A 21,924-nucleotide genomic window follows, 5' to 3' on the forward strand; every position below is an offset into this window, starting at 1 on the left:
ATATGGTAATATTTGTACTTGAAATGTTTAATTTGCCTACCTTTGGCGCATATTCCTAGTACCTTATATTTTAACTTTTCTCCATTCGGGTGTATACAATTGGTATAATGTCAGAAAGGGAGAAGACGACCGAGAATTCCTAAGAATGTGCGCTTACGTGGTTTTAAGAACATATGTCTGGTGTTGTGACAAAACAGCAGTGACCACTTCAGCTCAGCACTTGCTTCTTCCTCTGCTGTCCCAAAATATTGTGGAATTACTAGTCTCTGCGCCTCTGACAAGGCTGCTGACGTCCAATTGATGATTTGTAGCCTTGTGGGCTGTGAGTGCTTTGGCTGTGCTGCCCCCTGGCAGTCACTCTGTGAAGATGCAGGTACCTGGGAACAACCCAGACTACTTCTGAGCTGTTTCTTCTCTGTGTGAACCAATCCAGTGTCAGGACTGGAGTCGGTGCTGTTAGTAGATAGAGAAGGAGTATAACTCGAGCCCCAGGAGGGCAGCCTGGAGCCTGTGACAGGTGCAGGGGAGTGTCGTCAAGGAAGCAGCTGGAAGATAACTGGAGAGGGGTCTGTGGGGCCATCAGTCTGGTGAGGAAACCCAGGAGTGTCCTACGGGAGGGGCGTGGCTTTGTCTGGCTCAAGGGGAGGGGTTAGTAATAGTGAATGCAGGGACTGCTGCTGTTCTCCGTGTCCTGGGCTCTGTGTATGTGTAGAAGCTCTAAGGTTGTAAATAATGAGACCTGACAGGTTGTGGCAGAAATGATGACTTCTGGTCATTCCTTCTCTTTTGTCAGAAGTGAAGTGTCTGTTACCCCAATTGATTGTGTACTACTGAGAAGAACAATATAACTCTCAGTGTACGGAATGCAGTGTGACCTTGGGAGACACCTCAAATACACTAAGCTGTATAAAAAGTTCACAGTTCCCATATTGTCTAGCGGTTAGGATTCCTGGTTTTCACCCAGGCGGCCCGGGTTCGACTCCCGGTATGGGAAATCCTTATTTTTTTTTTTCACTACTCAGACATTTTAATCTTTCTCAGTTTTTTTCTATAAACCTAAATGCACCTAAAGTCTTAATAAATGTCACTTGCTTTGTCTTCTGCTTCCATCTAATGCCGTCAGAGGTTTACACCGACCCCCAAATCTACTGCCCTCTCTCCCCAGCCCTTGACCTGTACATTAATACTATGAAGGGTTATTCCTTGTTTTTCTTTTATTGCACAACAAAAAGTACAGATTATATAAAGAGACCGGGGCACAGAGAAGAAGGCAGCAATTGACTGTGGTCCCACCATGGGAAATTCGCATTTTATTACCTGCCCGTCCATACTGTGGGTTCATCATTTGTTTTATGACATGATTCCCCTGCTGTGTTGTTTCTAGTATAAGACTTGAGTACTTTATGTGTTTTATATCATCTGTGATATTGCAGCTGTTGTTTGCAGTGTCCACATTTTGCAACCAGTGTGCTTTGTACCCTCACTGCTGCTCTCTCAGAGAGGGTAGGCTGAACACTACTGGTAGTATCAGACACCAGAGATGCCTCCTGTACCTGGAATAAAACTCTGCTTGTTTGTAAGAAATACAGGGGTGAAGATCTGCTGCATTCACAGTGACCCACTGACCCTTTTACAAAGGTTCCCAGCCGTGCAAAGACTCTTGGTGGTTAGTTAAGGGGCCATGCTAAATGGAGATTTCGAAGCATCAGACGAGACGTTTTCTTTGTTTCTGCATCAGCAAAAGTATATTTCTGTTTTTATGTTATTACTTGTGAAATACACATTTTAGTTGTGCTGTTGGATTTGTCATGTTTGATTTACAGTGTGAACAAATTCAAGCGATAGACAGTAGGTGGTGACTGACACTGCTTCAGGACTCCTAGGGTTGAGGATCGTGGACGTTGGTTCCATCGTGTAATGATTAGCACTGTGGACTCTGAATCCAGCAATCTGAGTTCCAATATCGGTAGGACCTGGAATGTTTGTAATAATACTTTTGTTTTAATTTATTGCAGGTCTTGAGCAGGAAACCATTTGTATCTCTGACATAACCCGTCTCTTCCTCTTTTCATTCCCCTCGTGGTTTCTGCGGTTTGGGGGCATCTATACATTATTCTATAGGCGTTGATGGGGACACTTGATGCTACACACAGGTGTTGTCTACGTCCTGTGTCTGTGTGGACACCTCTCTACTCTGGCTACACAACTGTAAGATGCACAGTGTGGACCTGACTCCACTTGGCCTTCACACCGGATAACTTACAAGGAGAGAGAAACTTACGGAAATGTACGGTGTGAAAGAACGACTTTACCAAAGTGTTAATGTATGAAATTGCCCTTTGCTTTTTTTTTGTGAGTTGCAAATGGTAACCTTTGACTAAAGCAAGTACCCAAAAATAAACAGTTTTCAGCTGGACTCATATAACTTGCATTTGCAGTAAAAGATCTGCCTGGAGCAGTATATGAGTGTGAAAAGGTCTCTAGTTTTGTCTTGAAATACCAGAGGCTTCGGCGCTCTCCACCAGTCTCCTTCGACATCACATCCTGATGCTGAACAGTATTAGCACATAAAAGAATAAAAAACTGGCTGACGTGTACATGCACATGTGTGCATATGTACCACGGTGCTATAGTCTGATGACATATATGTGCCAGTCTGTGAGGTCAACGGGCAGTCAGAAGTTACTGGGCCACAGTTGTATCAATAAGGACTGTGTACTTCCTGTGCCCTGGGGCATTCGTACTCTGGTCCCTCAAACTAGGGTGGAAGCCCCCCTTTAGCACATGACTCTCAGAATAACAAGTCAGAGCAGACATTAGTGTAACTGGGTACTCACACTTGTGAAAGGCACAAGTGCAAGTAGTGAACTGCAACCTGACCTCACAGCATACACTTTAGACATCCTTTGTAAACACACACACATATTTTCAGTCTAACTTGTTTACATTTTACATCAATAAATATGGTAATATTTGTACTTGAAATGTTTAATTTGCCTACCTTTGGCGCATATTCCTAGTACCTTATATTTTAACTTTTCTCCATTCGGGTGTATACAATTGGTATAATGTCAGAAAGGGAGAAGATGACCGAGAATGCCTAAGAATGTGCGCTTACATGCTTTTAAGAACATATGTCTGGTGTTGTGACAAAACAGCAGTGACCACTTCAGCTCAGCACTTGCTTCTTCCTCTGCTGTCCCAAAATATTGTGGAATTACTAGTCTCTGCGCCTCTGACAAGGCTGCTGACATCCAATTGATGATTTGTAGCCTTGTGGGCTGTGAGTGCTTTGGCTGTGCTGCCCCCTGGCAGTCATTCTGTGAAGATGCAGGTACCTGGGAACAACCCAGACTACTTCTGAGCTGTTTCTTCTCTGTGTGAACCAATCCAGTGTCAGGACTGGAGTCGGTGCTGTTAGTAGATAGAGAAGGAGTATAACTCGAGCCCCAGGAGGGCATCCTGGAGCCTGTGACAGGTGCAGGGGAGTGTCGTCAAGGAAGCAGCTGGAAGATAACTGGAGAGGGGTCTGTGGGGCCATCAGTCTGGTGAGGAAACCCAGGAGTGTCCTACGGGAGGGGCGTGGCTTTGTCTGGCTCAAGGGGAGGGGTTAGTAATAATGAATGCAGGGACTGCTGCTGTCCTCCGTGTCCTGGGCTCTGTGTATGTGTAGAAGCTCTAAGGTTGTAAATAATGAGACCTGACAGGTTGTGGCAGAAATGATGACTTCTGGTCATTCCTTCTCTTTTGTCAGAAGTGAGGTGTCTGTTACCCCAATTGATTGTGTACTACTGAGAAGAACAATATAACTGTCAGTGTACGGAATGCAGTGTGACCTTGGGAGACACCTCACATACACTAAGCTGTATAAAAAGTTCACAGTTCCCATATGGTCCAGCGGTTAGGATTCCTGGTTTTCACCCAGGCGGCCGGGGTTCGACTCCCGGTATGGGAAATCCATGGTTTTTTTTTTCACTACTCAGACATTTTAATCTTTCTCAGTTTTTTTCTATAAACCTAAATGCACCTAAAGTCTTAATAAATGTCACTTGCTTTGTCTTCTGCTTCCATCTAATGCCGTCAGAGGTTCACACCGACCCCCAAATCTACTGCCCTCTCTCCCCAGCCCTTGACCTGTACATTAATACTATGAAGGGTTATTCCTTGTTTTTCTTTTATTGCACAACAAAAAGTACAGATTATATAAAGAGACCGGGGCACAGAGAAGAAGGCAGCAATTGACTGTGGTCCCACCATGGGAAATTCGCATTTTATTACCTGCCCCGTCCATACTGTGGGTTCATCATTTGTTTTATGACATGATTCCCCTGCTGTGTTGTTTCTAGTATAAGACTTGAGTACTTTATGTGTTTTATATCATCTGTGATATTGCAGCTGTTGTTTGCAGTGTCCACATTTTGCAACCAGTGTGCTTTGTACCCTGACTGCTGCTCTCTCAGAGAGGGTAGGCTGAACACTACCGGTAGTATCAGACACCAGAGATGCCTCCTGTACCTGGAATAAAACTCTGCTTCTTTGTAAGAAATACAGGGGTGAAGACCTGCTGCATTCACAGTGACCCACTGACCCTTTTACAAAGGTTCCCAGCCGTGCAAAGACTCTTGGTGGTTAGTTAAGGGGCCATGCTAAATGGAGATTTCGAAGCATCAGACGAGACATTTTCTTTGTTTCTGCATCAGCAAAAGTATATTTCTGTTTTTATGTTATTACTTGTAAAATACACATTTTAGTTGTGCTGTTGGATTTGTCATGTTTGATTTACAGTGTGAACGAATTCAAGCGATAGACAGTAGGTGGCGACTGACACTGCTTCAGGACTCCTAGGGTTGAGGATCGTGGACGTTGGTTCCATCGTGTAATGATTAGCACTCTGGACTCTGAATCCAGCAATCTGAGTTCCAATATCGGTAGGACCTGGGATGTTTGTAATAATACTTTTGTTTTAATTTATTGCAGGTCTTGAGCAGGAAACCATTTGTATCTCTGACATAACCCGTCTCTTCCTCTTTTCATTCTCCTCGTGGTTTCTGCGGTTTGGGGGCATCTATACATTATTCTATAGGCGTTGCTGGGACACTTGATGCTACACACAGGTGTTGTCTACGTCCTGTGTCTGTGTGGACACCTCTCTACTCTGGCTACACAACTGTAAGATGCACAGTGTGGACCTGACTCCACTTGCCCTTCACACCGGATAACTTACAAGGAGAGAGAAACTTACGGAAATGTACGGTGTGAAAGAACGACTTTACCAAAGTGTTAATGTATGAAATTGCCCTTTGCTTTTTTTTGTGAGTTGCAAATGGTAACCTTTGACTAAAGCAAGTACCCAAAAATAAACAGTTTTCAGCTGGACACATATAACTTGCATTTGCAGTGGAAGATCTGCCTGGAGCAGTATATGAGTGTGAAAAGGTCTCTAGTTTTGTCTTGAAATACCAGAGACTTCGGCGCTCTCCACCAGTCTCCTTCGACATCACATCCTGATGCTGAACAGTATTAGCACATAAATGAATAAAAAACTGGCTGACGTGTACATGCACATGTGTGCATATGTACCACGGTGCTATAGTCTGATGACATATATGTGCCAGTCTGTGGGGCCAAAGGGCAGTCAGAAGTTACTGGGCCACAGTTGTATCAATGAGGACTGTGTACTTCCTGTGCCCTGGGGCATTCGTACTCTGGTCCCTCAAACTAGGGTGGAAGCCCCCCTTTAGCACATGACTCTCAGAATAACAAGTCAGAGCAGACATTAGTGTAACTGGGTACTCACACTTGTGAAAGGCACAAGTGCAAGTAGTGAACTGCAACCTGACCTCACAGCATACACTTTAGACATCCTTTGTAAACACACACACATATTTTCAGTCTAACTTGTTTACATTTTACATCAATAAATATGGTAATATTTGTACTTGAAATGTTTAATTTGCCTACCTTTGGCGCATATTCCTAGTACCTTATATTTTAACTTTTCTCCATTCGGGTGTATACAATTGGTATAATGTCAGAAAGGGAGAAGATGACCGAGAATGCCTAAGAATGTGCGCTTACATGCTTTTAAGAACATATGTCTGGTGTTGTGACAAAACAGCAGTGACCACTTCAGCTCAGCACTTGCTTCTTCCTCTGCTGTCCCAAAATATTGTGGAATTACTAGTCTCTGCGCCTCTGACAAGGCTGCTGACATCCAATTGATGATTTGTAGCCTTGTGGGCTGTGAGTGCTTTGGCTGTGCTGCCCCCTGGCAGTCATTCTGTGAAGATGCAGGTACCTGGGAACAACCCAGACTACTTCTGAGCTGTTTCTTCTCTGTGTGAACCAATCCAGTGTCAGGACTGGAGTCGGTGCTGTTAGTAGATAGAGAAGGAGTATAACTCGAGCCCCAGGAGGGCATCCTGGAGCCTGTGACAGGTGCAGGGGAGTGTCGTCAAGGAAGCAGCTGGAAGATAACTGGAGAGGGGTCTGTGGGGCCATCAGTCTGGTGAGGAAACCCAGGAGTGTCCTACGGGAGGGGCGTGGCTTTGTCTGGCTCAAGGGGAGGGGTTAGTAATAATGAATGCAGGGACTGCTGCTGTCCTCCGTGTCCTGGGCTCTGTGTATGTGTAGAAGCTCTAAGGTTGTAAATAATGAGACCTGACAGGTTGTGGCAGAAATGATGACTTCTGGTCATTCCTTCTCTTTTGTCAGAAGTGAGGTGTCTGTTACCCCAATTGATTGTGTACTACTGAGAAGAACAATATAACTGTCAGTGTACGGAATGCAGTGTGACCTTGGGAGACACCTCACATACACTAAGCTGTATAAAAAGTTCACAGTTCCCATATGGTCCAGCGGTTAGGATTCCTGGTTTTCACCCAGGCGGCCGGGGTTCGACTCCCGGTATGGGAAATCCATGGTTTTTTTTTTCACTACTCAGACATTTTAATCTTTCTCAGTTTTTTTCTATAAACCTAAATGCACCTAAAGTCTTAATAAATGTCACTTGCTTTGTCTTCTGCTTCCATCTAATGCCGTCAGAGGTTCACACCGACCCCCAAATCTACTGCCCTCTCTCCCCAGCCCTTGACCTGTACATTAATACTATGAAGGGTTATTCCTTGTTTTTCTTTTATTGCACAACAAAAAGTACAGATTATATAAAGAGACCGGGGCACAGAGAAGAAGGCAGCAATTGACTGTGGTCCCACCATGGGAAATTCGCATTTTATTACCTGCCCCGTCCATACTGTGGGTTCATCATTTGTTTTATGACATGATTCCCCTGCTGTGTTGTTTCTAGTATAAGACTTGAGTACTTTATGTGTTTTATATCATCTGTGATATTGCAGCTGTTGTTTGCAGTGTCCACATTTTGCAACCAGTGTGCTTTGTACCCTGACTGCTGCTCTCTCAGAGAGGGTAGGCTGAACACTACCGGTAGTATCAGACACCAGAGATGCCTCCTGTACCTGGAATAAAACTCTGCTTCTTTGTAAGAAATACAGGGGTGAAGACCTGCTGCATTCACAGTGACCCACTGACCCTTTTACAAAGGTTCCCAGCCGTGCAAAGACTCTTGGTGGTTAGTTAAGGGGCCATGCTAAATGGAGATTTCGAAGCATCAGACGAGACATTTTCTTTGTTTCTGCATCAGCAAAAGTATATTTCTGTTTTTATGTTATTACTTGTAAAATACACATTTTAGTTGTGCTGTTGGATTTGTCATGTTTGATTTACAGTGTGAACGAATTCAAGCGATAGACAGTAGGTGGCGACTGACACTGCTTCAGGACTCCTAGGGTTGAGGATCGTGGACGTTGGTTCCATCGTGTAATGATTAGCACTCTGGACTCTGAATCCAGCAATCTGAGTTCCAATATCGGTAGGACCTGGGATGTTTGTAATAATACTTTTGTTTTAATTTATTGCAGGTCTTGAGCAGGAAACCATTTGTATCTCTGACATAACCCGTCTCTTCCTCTTTTCATTCTCCTCGTGGTTTCTGCGGTTTGGGGGCATCTATACATTATTCTATAGGCGTTGCTGGGACACTTGATGCTACACACAGGTGTTGTCTACGTCCTGTGTCTGTGTGGACACCTCTCTACTCTGGCTACACAACTGTAAGATGCACAGTGTGGACCTGACTCCACTTGCCCTTCACACCGGATAACTTACAAGGAGAGAGAAACTTACGGAAATGTACGGTGTGAAAGAACGACTTTACCAAAGTGTTAATGTATGAAATTGCCCTTTGCTTTTTTTTGTGAGTTGCAAATGGTAACCTTTGACTAAAGCAAGTACCCAAAAATAAACAGTTTTCAGCTGGACACATATAACTTGCATTTGCAGTGGAAGATCTGCCTGGAGCAGTATATGAGTGTGAAAAGGTCTCTAGTTTTGTCTTGAAATACCAGAGACTTCGGCGCTCTCCACCAGTCTCCTTCGACATCACATCCTGATGCTGAACAGTATTAGCACATAAATGAATAAAAAACTGGCTGACGTGTACATGCACATGTGTGCATATGTACCACGGTGCTATAGTCTGATGACATATATGTGCCAGTCTGTGGGGCCAAAGGGCAGTCAGAAGTTACTGGGCCACAGTTGTATCAATGAGGACTGTGTACTTCCTGTGCCCTGGGGCATTCGTACTCTGGTCCCTCAAACTAGGGTGGAACCCCCCCTTTAGCACATGACTCTCAGAATAACAAGTCAGAGCAGACATTAGTGTAACTGGGTACTCACACTTGTGAAAGGCACAAGTGCAAGTAGTGAACTGCAACCTGACCTCACAGCATACACTTTAGACATCCTTTGTAAACACACACACATATTTTCAGTCTAACTTGTTTACATTTTACATCAATAAATATGGTAATATTTGTACTTGAAATGTTTAATTTGCCTACCTTTGGCGCATATTCCTAGTACCTTATATTTTAAATTTTCTCCATTCGGGTGTATACAATTGGTATAATGTCAGAAAGGGAGAAGACGACCGAGAATTCCTAAGAATGTGCGCTTACATGCTTTTAAGAACATATGTCTGGTGTTGTGACAAAACAGCAGTGACCACTTCAGCTCAGCACTTGCTTCTTCCTCTGCTGTCCCAAAATATTGTGGAATTACTAGTCTCTGCGCCTCTGACAAGGCTGCTGACATCCAATTGATGATTTGTAGCCTTGTGGGCTGTGAGTGCTTTGGCTGTGCTGCCCCCTGGCAGTCACTCTGTGAAGATGCAGGTACCTGGGAACAACCCAGACTACTTCTGAGCTGTTTCTTCTCTGTGTGAACCAATCCAGTGTCAGGAATGGAGTCGGTGCTGTTAGTAGATAGAGAAGGAGTATAACTCGAGCCCCAGGAGGGCAGCCTGGAGCCTGTGACAGGTGCAGGGGAGTGTCGTCAAGGAAGCAGCTGGAAGATAACTGGCGAGGGGTCTGTGGGGCCATCAGTCTGGTGAGGAAACCCAGGAGTGTCCTACGGGAGGGGCGTGGCTTTGTCTGGCTCAAGGGGAGGGGTTAGTAATAGTGAATGCAGGGACTGCTGCTGTCCTCCGTGTCCGGGGCTCTGTGTATCTGTAGAAGCTCTAAGGTTGTAAATAATGAAACCTGACAGGTTGTGGCAGAAATGATGACTTCTGGTCATTCCTTCTCTTTTGTCAGAAGTGAGGTGTCTTTTACCCCAATTGATTGTGTACTACTGAGAAGAACAATATCACTCTCAGTGTACGGAATGCAGTGGGCCTTGGGAGACACCTCACATACACTAAGCTGTATAAAAAGTTCACAGTTCCCATATAGTCTAGCGCTTAGGATTCCTGGTTTTCACCCAGGTGTCCCGGGTTCGACTCCTGGTATGGGAAATCCATATTTTTTTTTTCACTACTCAGACATTTTAATCTTTCTCAGTTTTTTTCTATAAACCTAAATGCACCTAAAGTCTTAATAAATGTCACTTGCTTTGTCTTCTGCTTCCATCTAATGCCGTCAGAGGTTTACACCGACCCCCAAATCTACTGCCCTCTCTCCCCAGCCCTTGACCTGTACATTAATACAATGAAGGGTTATTCCTTGTTTTTCTTTTATTGCACAACAAAAAGTACAGATTATATAAAGAGACCGGGGCACAGAGAAGAAGGCAGCAATTGACTGTGGTCCCACCATGGGAAATTCGCAATTTATTACCTGCCCCGTCCATATTGTGGGTTCATCATTTGTTTTATGACATGATTCCCCTGCTGTGTTGTTTCTAGTATAAGACTTGAGTACTTTATGGGTTTTATATCATCTGTGATATTGCAACTGTTGTTTGCAGTGTCCACATTTTGCAACCAGTGTGCTTTGTACCCTCACTGCTGCTCTCTCAGAGAGGGTAGGCTGAACACTACCGGTAGTATCAGACACCAGAGATGCCTCCTGTACCTGGAATAAAACATTGCTTCTTTGTAAGAAATACAGGGGTGAAGATCTGCTGCATTCACAGTGACCCACTGACCCTTTTACGAAGGTTCCCAGCCGTGCAAAGACTCTTGGTGGTTAGTTAAGGGGCCATACTAAATGGAGATTTCAAAGCATCAGACGAGACGTTTTCTTTGTTTCTGCATCAGCAAAAGTATATTTCTGTTTTTATGTTATTACTTGTGAAATACACATTTTAGTTGTGCTGTTGGATTTGTCATGTTTGATTTACAGTGTGAACGAATTCAAGCGATAGACAGTAGGTGGCGACTGACACTGCTTCAGGACTCCTAGGGTTGAGGATCGTGGACGTTGGTTCCATCGTGTAATGATTAGCACTCTGGACTCTGAATCTAGCAATCTGAGTTCCAATATCGGTAGGACCTGGAATGTTTGTAATAATACTTTTGTTTTAATTTATTGCAGGTCTTGAGCAGGAAACCATTTGTATCTCTGACATAACCCGTCTCTTCCTCTTTTCATTCCCCTCGTGGTTTCTGCGGTTTGGGGGCATCTATACATTATTCTATAGGCGTTGATGGGGACACTTGATGCTACACACAGGTGTTGTCTACGTCCTGTGTCTGTGTGGACACCTCTCTACTCTGGCTACACTACTGTAAGATGCACAGTGTGGACCTGCCTCCACTTGGCCTTCACACCGCATAACTTACAAGGAGAGAGAAACTTACGGAAATGTACGGTGTGAAAGAACGACTTTACCAAAGTGTTAATGTATGAAATTGCCCTTTGCTTTTTTTTTGTGAGTTGCAAATGGTAACCTTTGACTAAAGCAAGTACCCAAAAATAAACAGTTTTCAGCTGGACTCATATAACTTGCATTTGCAGTGGAAGATCTGCCTGGAGCAGTATATGAGTGTGAAAAGGTCTCTAGTTTTGTCTTGAAATACCAGAGACTTCGGCGCTCTCCACCAGTCTCCTTCGACATCACATCCTGATGCTGAACAGTATTAGCAGATAAATGAATAAAAAACTGGCTGACGTGTACATGCACATGTGTGCATATGTACCACGGTGCTATAGTCTGATGACATATATGTGCCAGTCTGTGGGGTCAAAGGGCAGTCAGAAGTTACTGGGCCACAGTTGTATCAATGAGGACTGTGTACTTCCTGTGCCCTGGGGCATTCGTACTCTGGTCCCTCAAACTAGGGTGGAAGCCCCCCTTTAGCACATGACTCTCAGAATAACAAGTCAGAGCAGACATTAGTGTAACTGGGTACTCACACTTGTGAAAGGCACAAGTGCAAGTAGTGAACTGCAACCTGACCTCACAGCATACACTCTAGACATCCTTTGTAAACACACACACATATTTTCAGTCTAACTTGTTTACATTTTACATCAATAAATATGGTAATATTTGTACTTGAAATGTTTAATTTGCCTACCTTTGGCGCATATTCCTAGTACCTTATATTTTAACTTTTCTCCATTCGGGTGTATACAATTGGTATAATGTCAGAAAGGGAGAAGACGACCGAGAATTCCTAAGAATGTGTGCTTACCTGCTTTTAAGAACATATGTCTGGTGCTTTGACAAAACAGCAGTGACCACTTCAGCTCAGCACTTGCTTCTTCCTCTGCTGTCCCAAAATATTGTGGAATTACTAGTCTCTGCGCCTCTGACAAGGCTGCTGACATCCAATTGATGATTTGTAGCCTTGTGGGCTGTGAGTGCTTTGGCTGTGCTGCCCCCTGGCAGTCACTCTGTGAAGATGCAGGTACCTGGGAACAACCCAGACTACTTCTGAGCTGTTTCTTCTCTGTGTGAACCAATCCAGTGTCAGGACTGGAGTCGGTGCTGTTAGTAGATAGAGAAGGAGTATAACTCGAGCCACAGGAGGGCAGCCTGGAGCCTGTGACAGGTGCAGGGGAGTGTCGTCAAGGAAGCAGCTGGAAGATAACTGGAGAGGGGTCTGTGGGGCCATCAGTCTGGTGAGGAAACCCAGGAGTGTCCTACGGGAGGGGCGTGGCTTTGTCTGGCTCAAGGGGAGGGGTTAGTAATAGTGAATGCAGGGACTGCTGCTGTCCTCCGTGTCCTGGGCTCTGTGTATGTGTAGAAGCTCTAAGGTTGTAAATAATGAGACCTGACAGGTTTTGGCAGAAATGATGACTTCTGGTCATTCCTTCTCTTTTGTCAGAAGTGAGGTGTCTGTTACCCCAATTGATTGTGTACTACTGAGAAGAACAATATAACTGTCAGTGTACGGAATTCAGTGTGACCTTGGGAGACACCTCACATACACTAAGCTGTATAAAAAGTTCTCAGTTCCCATATGGTCTAGCGGTTAGGATTCCTGGTTTTCACCCAGGTGGCCCGGGTTTGACTCCCGGTATGGGAAATCCACATTTTTTTTTTTCACTACTCAGACATTTTAATCTTTCTCAGTTTTTTTCTATAAACCTAAATGCACCTAAAGTCTTAATAAATGTCACTTGCTTTGTCTTCTGCTTCCATCTAATGCCGTCAGAGGTTTACACCGACCCCCAAATCTACTGCCCTCTCTCCCCAGCCCTTGACCTGTACATTAATACAATGAAGGGTTATTCCTTGTTTTTCTTTTATTGCACAACAAAAAGTACAGATTATATAAAGAGACCGGGGCACAGAGAAGAAGGCAGCAATTGACTGTGGTCCCACCATGGGAAATTCGCAATTTATTACCTGCCCCGTCCATATTGTGGGTTCATCATTTGTTTTATGACATGATTCCCCTGCTGTGTTGTTTCTAGTATAAGACTTGAGTACTTTATGGGTTTTATATCATCTGTGATATTGCAACTGTTGTTTGCAGTGTCCACATTTTGCAACCAGTGTGCTTTGTACCCTCACTGCTGCTCTCTCAGAGAGGGTAGGCTGAACACTACCGGTAGTATCAGACACCAGAGATGCCTCCTGTACCTGGAATAAAACATTGCTTCTTTGTAAGAAATACAGGGGTGAAGATCTGCTGCATTCACAGTGACCCACTGACCCTTTTACGAAGGTTCCCAGCCGTGCAAAGACTCTTGGTGGTTAGTTAAGGGGCCATACTAAATGGAGATTTCAAAGCATCAGACGAGACGTTTTCTTTGTTTCTGCATCAGCAAAAGTATATTTCTGTTTTTATGTTATTACTTGTGAAATACACATTTTAGTTGTGCTGTTGGATTTGTCATGTTTGATTTACAGTGTGAACGAATTCAAGCGATAGACAGTAGGTGGCGACTGACACTGCTTCAGGACTCCTAGGGTTGAGGATCGTGGACGTTGGTTCCATCGTGTAATGATTAGCACTCTGGACTCTGAATCTAGCAATCTGAGTTCCAATATCGGTAGGACCTGGAATGTTTGTAATAATACTTTTGTTTTAATTTATTGCAGGTCTTGAGCAGGAAACCATTTGTATCTCTGACATAACCCGTCTCTTCCTCTTTTCATTCCCCTCGTGGTTTCTGCGGTTTGGGGGCATCTATACATTATTCTATAGGCGTTGATGGGGACACTTGATGCTACACACAGGTGTTGTCTACGTCCTGTGTCTGTGTGGACACCTCTCTACTCTGGCTACACTACTGTAAGATGCACAGTGTGGACCTGCCTCCACTTGGCCTTCACACCGCATAACTTACAAGGAGAGAGAAACTTACGGAAATGTACGGTGTGAAAGAACGACTTTACCAAAGTGTTAATGTATGAAATTGCCCTTTGCTTTTTTTTTGTGAGTTGCAAATGGTAACCTTTGACTAAAGCAAGTACCCAAAAATAAACAGTTTTCAGCTGGACTCATATAACTTGCATTTGCAGTGGAAGATCTGCCTGGAGCAGTATATGAGTGTGAAAAGGTCTCTAGTTTTGTCTTGAAATACCAGAGACTTCGGCGCTCTCCACCAGTCTCCTTCGACATCACATCCTGATGCTGAACAGTATTAGCAGATAAATGAATAAAAAACTGGCTGACGTGTACATGCACATGTGTGCATATGTACCACGGTGCTATAGTCTGATGACATATATGTGCCAGTCTGTGGGGTCAAAGGGCAGTCAGAAGTTACTGGGCCACAGTTGTATCAATGAGGACTGTGTACTTCCTGTGCCCTGGGGCATTCGTACTCTGGTCCCTCAAACTAGGGTGGAAGCCCCCCTTTAGCACATGACTCTCAGAATAACAAGTCAGAGCAGACATTAGTGTAACTGGGTACTCACACTTGTGAAAGGCACAAGTGCAAGTAGTGAACTGCAACCTGACCTCACAGCATACACTCTAGACATCCTTTGTAAACACACACACATATTTTCAGTCTAACTTGTTTACATTTTACATCAATAAATATGGTAATATTTGTACTTGAAATGTTTAATTTGCCTACCTTTGGCGCATATTCCTAGTACCTTATATTTTAACTTTTCTCCATTCGGGTGTATACAATTGGTATAATGTCAGAAAGGGAGAAGACGACCGAGAATTCCTAAGAATGTGTGCTTACCTGCTTTTAAGAACATATGTCTGGTGCTTTGACAAAACAGCAGTGACCACTTCAGCTCAGCACTTGCTTCTTCCTCTGCTGTCCCAAAATATTGTGGAATTACTAGTCTCTGCGCCTCTGACAAGGCTGCTGACATCCAATTGATGATTTGTAGCCTTGTGGGCTGTGAGTGCTTTGGCTGTGCTGCCCCCTGGCAGTCACTCTGTGAAGATGCAGGTACCTGGGAACAACCCAGACTACTTCTGAGCTGTTTCTTCTCTGTGTGAACCAATCCAGTGTCAGGACTGGAGTCGGTGCTGTTAGTAGATAGAGAAGGAGTATAACTCGAGCCACAGGAGGGCAGCCTGGAGCCTGTGACAGGTGCAGGGGAGTGTCGTCAAGGAAGCAGCTGGAAGATAACTGGAGAGGGGTCTGTGGGGCCATCAGTCTGGTGAGGAAACCCAGGAGTGTCCTACGGGAGGGGCGTGGCTTTGTCTGGCTCAAGGGGAGGGGTTAGTAATAGTGAATGCAGGGACTGCTGCTGTCCTCCGTGTCCTGGGCTCTGTGTATGTGTAGAAGCTCTAAGGTTGTAAATAATGAGACCTGACAGGTTTTGGCAGAAATGATGACTTCTGGTCATTCCTTCTCTTTTGTCAGAAGTGAGGTGTCTGTTACCCCAATTGATTGTGTACTACTGAGAAGAACAATATAACTGTCAGTGTACGGAATTCAGTGTGACCTTGGGAGACACCTCACATACACTAAGCTGTATAAAAAGTTCTCAGTTCCCATATGGTCTAGCGGTTAGGATTCCTGGTTTTCACCCAGGTGGCCCGGGTTTGACTCCCGGTATGGGAAATCCACATTTTTTTTTTTCACTACTCAGACATTTTAATCTTTCTCAGTTTTTTTCTATAAACCTAAATGCACCTAAAGTCTTAATAAATGTCACTTGCTTTGTCTTCTGCTTCCATCTAATGCCGTCAGAGGTTTACACCGACCCCCAAATCTACTGCCCTCTCTCCCCAGCCCTTGACCTGTACATTAATACTATGAAGGGTTATTCCTTGTTTTTCTTTTATTGCACAACAAAAAGTACAGATTATATAAAGAGACCGGGGCACAGAGAAGAAGGCAGCAATTGACTGTGGTCCCACCATGGGAAATTCGCAATTTATTACCTGCCCCGTCCATATTGTGGGTTCATCATTTGTTTTATGACATGATTCCCCTGCTGTGTTGTTTCTAGTATAAGACTTGAGTACTTTATGTGTTTTATATCATCTGTGATATTGCAGCTGTTGTTTGCAGTGTCCACATTTTGCAACCAGTGTGCTTTGTACCCTCACTGCTGCTCTCTCAGAGAGGGTAGGCTGAACACTACCGGTAGTATCAGACACCAGAGATGCCTCCTGTACCTGGAATAAAACTCTGCTTCTTTGTAAGAAATACAGGGGTGAAGATCTGCTGCATTCACAGTGACCCACTGACCCTTTTACAAAGGTTCCCAGCCGTGCAAAGACTCTTGGTGGTTAGTTAAGGGGCCATGTTAAATGGAGATTTCAAAGCATCAGACAAGACGTTTTCTTTGTTTCTGCATCAGCAAAAGTATATTTCTGTTTTTATGTTATTACTTGTGAAATACACATTTTAGTTGTGCTGTTGGATTTGTCATGTTTGATTTACAGTGTGAACGAATTCAAGCGATAGACAGTAGGTGGCGACTGACACTGCTTCAGGACTCCTAGGGTTGAGGATCGTGGACGTTGGTTCCATCGTGTAATGATTAGCACTCTGGACTCTGAATCCAGCAATCTGAGTTCCAATATCGGTAGGACCTGGAATGTTTGTAATAATACTTTTGTTTTAATTTATTGCAGGTCTTGAGCAGGAAACCATTTGTATCTCTGACATAACCCGTCTCTTCCTCTTTTCATTCCCCTCGTGGTTTCTGTGGTTTGGGGGCATCTATACATTATTCTATAGGCGTTGCTGGGGACACTTGATGCTACACACAGGTGTTGTCTACGTTCTGTGTCTGTGTGGACACCTCTCTACTCTGGCTACACAACTGTAAGATGCACAGTGTGGACCTGACTCCACTTGGCCTTCACACCGGATAACTTACAAGGAGAGAGAAACTTACGGAAATGTACGGTGTGAAAGAACGACTTTACCAAAGTGTTAATGTATGAAATTGCCCTTTACTTTTTTTTTGTGAGTTGCAAATGGTAACTTTTGACTAAAGAAAGTACCCAAAAATAAACAGTTTTCAGCTGGACTCATATAACTTGCATTTGCAGTAAAAGATCTGCCTGGAGCAGTATATGAGTGTGAAAAGGTCTCTAGTTTTGTCTTGAAATACCAGAGACTTCGGCGCTCTCCACCAGTCTCCTTCGACATCACATCCTGATGCTGAACAGTATTAGCACATAAATGAATAAAAAACTGGCTGACGTGTACATGCACATGTGTGCATATGTACCACGGTGCTATAGTCTGATGACATATATGTGCCAGTCTGTGGGGTCAAAGGGCAGTCAGAAGTTACTGGGCCACAGTTGTATCAATGAGGACTGTGTACTTCCTGTGCCCTGGGGCATTCGTACTCTGGTCCCTCAAACTAGGGTGGAAGCCCCCCTTTAGCACATGACTCTCAGAATAACAAGTCAGAGCAGACATTAGTGTAACTGGGTACTCACACTTGTGAAAGGCACAAGTGCAAGTAGTGAGCTGCAACCTGACCTCACAGCATACACTTTAGACATCCTTTGTAAACACACACACATATTTTCAGTCTAACTTGTTTACATTTTACATCAATAAATATGGTAATATTTGTACTTGAAATGTTTAATTTGCCTTCCTTTGGCGCATATTCCTAGTACCTTATATTTTAACTTTTCTCCATTCGGGTGTATACAATTGGTATAATGTCAGAAAGGGAGAAGACGACCGAGAATTCCTAAGAATGTGCGCTTACGTGCTTTTAAGAACATATGTCTGGTGTTGTGACAAAACAGCAGTGACCACTTCAGCTCAGCACTTGCTTCTTCCTCTGCTGTCCCAAAATATTGTGGAATTACTAGTCTCTGCGCCTCTGACAAGGCTGCTGACATCCAATTGATGATTTGTAGCCTTGTGGGCTGTGAGTGCTTTGGCTGTGCTGCCCCCTGGCAGTCACTCTGTGAAGATGCAGGTACCTGGGAACAACCCAGACTACTTCTGAGCTGTTTCTTCTCTGTGTGAACCAATCCAGTGTCAGGACTGGAGTCGGTGCTGTTAGTAGATAGAGAAGGAGTATAACTCGAGCCCCAGGAGGGCAGCCTGGAGCCTGTGACAGGTGCAGGGGAGTGTCGTCAAGGAAGCAGCTGGAAGATAACTGGAGAGGGGTCTGTGGGGCCATCAGTCTGGTGAGGAAACCCAGGAGTGTCCTACGGGAGGGGCGTGGCTTTGTCTGGCTCAAGGGGAGGGGTTAGTAATAGTGAATGCAGGGACTGCTGCTGTCCTCCGTGTCCTGGGCTCTGTGTATGTGTAGAAGCTCTAAGGTTGTAAATAATGAGACCTGACAGGTTGTGGCAGAAATGATGACTTCTGGTCATTCCTTCTCTTTTGTCAGAAGTGAAGTGTCTGTTACCCCAATTGATTGTGTACTACTGAGAAGAACAATATAACTCTCAGTGTACGGAATGCAGTGTGACCTTGGGAGACACCTCAAATACACTAAGCTGTATAAAAAGTTCACAGTTCCCATATTGTCTAGCGGTTAGGATTCCTGGTTTTCACCCAGGCGGCCCGGGTTCGACTCCCGGTATGGGAAATCCTTATTTTTTTTTTTCACTACTCAGACATTTTAATCTTTCTCAGTTTTTTTCTATAAACCTAAATGCACCTAAAGTCTTAATAAATGTCACTTGCTTTGTCTTCTGCTTCCATCTAATGCCGTCAGAGGTTTACACCGACCCCCAAATCTACTGCCCTCTCTCCCCAGCCCTTGACCTGTACATTAATACTATGAAGGGTTATTCCTTGTTTTTCTTTTATTGCACAACAAAAAGTACAGATTATATAAAGAGACCGGGGCACAGAGAAGAAGGCAGCAATTGACTGTGGTCCCACCATGGGAAATTCGCATTTTATTACCTGCCCGTCCATACTGTGGGTTCATCATTTGTTTTATGACATGATTCCCCTGCTGTGTTGTTTCTAGTATAAGACTTGAGTACTTTATGTGTTTTATATCATCTGTGATATTGCAGCTGTTGTTTGCAGTGTCCACATTTTGCAACCAGTGTGCTTTGTACCCTCACTGCTGCTCTCTCAGAGAGGGTAGGCTGAACACTACTGGTAGTATCAGACACCAGAGATGCCTCCTGTACCTGGAATAAAACTCTGCTTGTTTGTAAGAAATACAGGGGTGAAGATCTGCTGCATTCACAGTGACCCACTGACCCTTTTACAAAGGTTCCCAGCCGTGCAAAGACTCTTGGTGGTTAGTTAAGGGGCCATGCTAAATGGAGATTTCGAAGCATCAGACGAGACGTTTTCTTTGTTTCTGCATCAGCAAAAGTATATTTCTGTTTTTATGTTATTACTTGTGAAATACACATTTTAGTTGTGCTGTTGGATTTGTCATGTTTGATTTACAGTGTGAACAAATTCAAGCGATAGACAGTAGGTGGTGACTGACACTGCTTCAGGACTCCTAGGGTTGAGGATCGTGGACGTTGGTTCCATCGTGTAATGATTAGCACTGTGGACTCTGAATCCAGCAATCTGAGTTCCAATATCGGTAGGACCTGGAATGTTTGTAATAATACTTTTGTTTTAATTTATTGCAGTTCTTGAGCAGGAAACCATTTGTATCTCTGACATAACCCGTCTCTTCCTCTTTTCATTCCCCTCGTGGTTTCTGCGGTTTGGGGGCATCTATACATTATTCTATAGGCGTTGATGGGGACACTTGATGCTACACACAGGTGTTGTCTACGTCCTGTGTCTGTGTGGACACCTCTCTACTCTGGCTACACAACTGTAAGATGCACAGTGTGGACCTGACTCCACTTGGCCTTCACACCGGATAACTTACAAGGAGAGAGAAACTTACGGAAATGTACGGTGTGAAAGAACGACTTTACCAAAGTGTTAATGTATGAAATTGCCCTTTGCTTTTTTTTTGTGAGTTGCAAATGGTAACCTTTGACTAAAGCAAGTACCCAAAAATAAACAGTTTTCAGCTGGACTCATATAACTTGCATTTGCAGTAAAAGATCTGCCTGGAGCAGTATATGAGTGTGAAAAGGTCTCTAGTTTTGTCTTGAAATACCAGAGGCTTCGGCGCTCTCCACCAGTCTCCTTCGACATCACATCCTGATGCTGAACAGTATTAGCACATAAAAGAATAAAAAACTGGCTGACGTGTACATGCACATGTGTGCATATGTACCACGGTGCTATAGTCTGATGACATATATGTGCCAGTCTGTGAGGTCAACGGGCAGTCAGAAGTTACTGGGCCACAGTTGTATCAATGAGGACTGTGTACTTCCTGTGCCCTGGGGCATTCGTACTCTGGTCCCTCAAACTAGGGTGGAAGCCCCCCTTTAGCACATGACTCTCAGAATAACAAGTCAGAGCAGACATTAGTGTAACTGGGTACTCACACTTGTGAAAGGCACAAGTGCAAGTAGTGAACTGCAACCTGACCTCACAGCATACACTTTAGACATCCTTTGTAAACACACACACATATTTTCAGTCTAACTTGTTTACATTTTACATCAATAAATATGGTAATATTTGTACTTGAAATGTTTAATTTGCCTACCTTTGGCGCATATTCCTAGTACCTTATATTTTAACTTTTCTCCATTCGGGTGTATACAATTGGTATAATGTCAGAAAGGGAGAAGATGACCGAGAATGCCTAAGAATGTGCGCTTACATGCTTTTAAGAACATATGTCTGGTGTTGTGACAAAACAGCAGTGACCACTTCAGCTCAGCACTTGCTTCTTCCTCTGCTGTCCCAAAATATTGTGGAATTACTAGTCTCTGCGCCTCTGACAAGGCTGCTGACATCCAATTGATGATTTGTAGCCTTGTGGGCTGTGAGTGCTTTGGCTGTGCTGCCCCCTGGCAGTCATTCTGTGAAGATGCAGGTACCTGGGAACAACCCAGACTACTTCTGAGCTGTTTCTTCTCTGTGTGAACCAATCCAGTGTCAGGACTGGAGTCGGTGCTGTTAGTAGATAGAGAAGGAGTATAACTCGAGCCCCAGGAGGGCATCCTGGAGCCTGTGACAGGTGCAGGGGAGTGTCGTCAAGGAAGCAGCTGGAAGATAACTGGAGAGGGGTCTGTGGGGCCATCAGTCTGGTGAGGAAACCCAGGAGTGTCCTACGGGAGGGGCGTGGCTTTGTCTGGCTCAAGGGGAGGGGTTAGTAATAATGAATGCAGGGACTGCTGCTGTCCTCCGTGTCCTGGGCTCTGTGTATGTGTAGAAGCTCTAAGGTTGTAAATAATGAGACCTGACAGGTTGTGGCAGAAATGATGACTTCTGGTCATTCCTTCTCTTTTGTCAGAAGTGAGGTGTCTGTTACCCCAATTGATTGTGTACTACTGAGAAGAACAATATAACTGTCAGTGTACGGAATGCAGTGTGACCTTGGGAGACACCTCACATACACTAAGCTGTATAAAAAGTTCACAGTTCCCATATGGTCCAGCGGTTAGGATTCCTGGTTTTCACCCAGGCGGCCGGGGTTCGACTCCCGGTATGGGAAATCCATGGTTTTTTTTTTCACTACTCAGACATTTTAATCTTTCTCAGTTTTTTTCTATAAACCTAAATGCACCTAAAGTCTTAATAAATGTCACTTGCTTTGTCTTCTGCTTCCATCTAATGCCGTCAGAGGTTTACACCGACCCCCAAATCTACTGCCCTCTCTCCCCAGCCCTTGACCTGTACATTAATACTATGAAGGGTT

General features: G+C 44.2%; 7 non-coding genes across 7 annotated transcripts; all 7 read left to right on the forward strand.

The window, feature by feature from the left end:
* The first annotated feature begins 922 nt into the window (after positions 1 to 922).
* Positions 923 to 994, forward strand: TRNAE-UUC (transfer RNA glutamic acid (anticodon UUC)). The gene has a single exon. It is a non-coding gene; the product is annotated as a tRNA-Glu (tRNA).
* A 2,889-nt stretch (positions 995 to 3,883) lies between these two features.
* Positions 3,884 to 3,955, forward strand: TRNAE-UUC (transfer RNA glutamic acid (anticodon UUC)). Its single transcript has one exon. It is a non-coding gene; the product is annotated as a tRNA-Glu (tRNA).
* A 2,888-nt stretch (positions 3,956 to 6,843) lies between these two features.
* Positions 6,844 to 6,915, forward strand: TRNAE-UUC (transfer RNA glutamic acid (anticodon UUC)). The gene has a single exon. It is a non-coding gene; the product is annotated as a tRNA-Glu (tRNA).
* A 5,848-nt stretch (positions 6,916 to 12,763) lies between these two features.
* TRNAE-UUC (transfer RNA glutamic acid (anticodon UUC)) lies at positions 12,764 to 12,835 on the forward strand. The gene has a single exon. It is a non-coding gene; the product is annotated as a tRNA-Glu (tRNA).
* Positions 12,836 to 15,725: 2,890 nt separating this feature from the next.
* On the forward strand, positions 15,726 to 15,797 carry TRNAE-UUC (transfer RNA glutamic acid (anticodon UUC)). Its single transcript has one exon. It is a non-coding gene; the product is annotated as a tRNA-Glu (tRNA).
* A 2,890-nt stretch (positions 15,798 to 18,687) lies between these two features.
* Positions 18,688 to 18,759, forward strand: TRNAE-UUC (transfer RNA glutamic acid (anticodon UUC)). The gene has a single exon. It is a non-coding gene; the product is annotated as a tRNA-Glu (tRNA).
* A 2,889-nt stretch (positions 18,760 to 21,648) lies between these two features.
* On the forward strand, positions 21,649 to 21,720 carry TRNAE-UUC (transfer RNA glutamic acid (anticodon UUC)). The gene has a single exon. It is a non-coding gene; the product is annotated as a tRNA-Glu (tRNA).
* Positions 21,721 to 21,924: the final 204 nt, after the last annotated feature.

This window comes from Pleurodeles waltl, unplaced genomic scaffold, assembly GCF_031143425.1.
Source record: "Pleurodeles waltl isolate 20211129_DDA unplaced genomic scaffold, aPleWal1.hap1.20221129 scaffold_39, whole genome shotgun sequence".
NCBI classification, from domain to species: Eukaryota; Metazoa; Chordata; class Amphibia; order Caudata; family Salamandridae; genus Pleurodeles; species Pleurodeles waltl.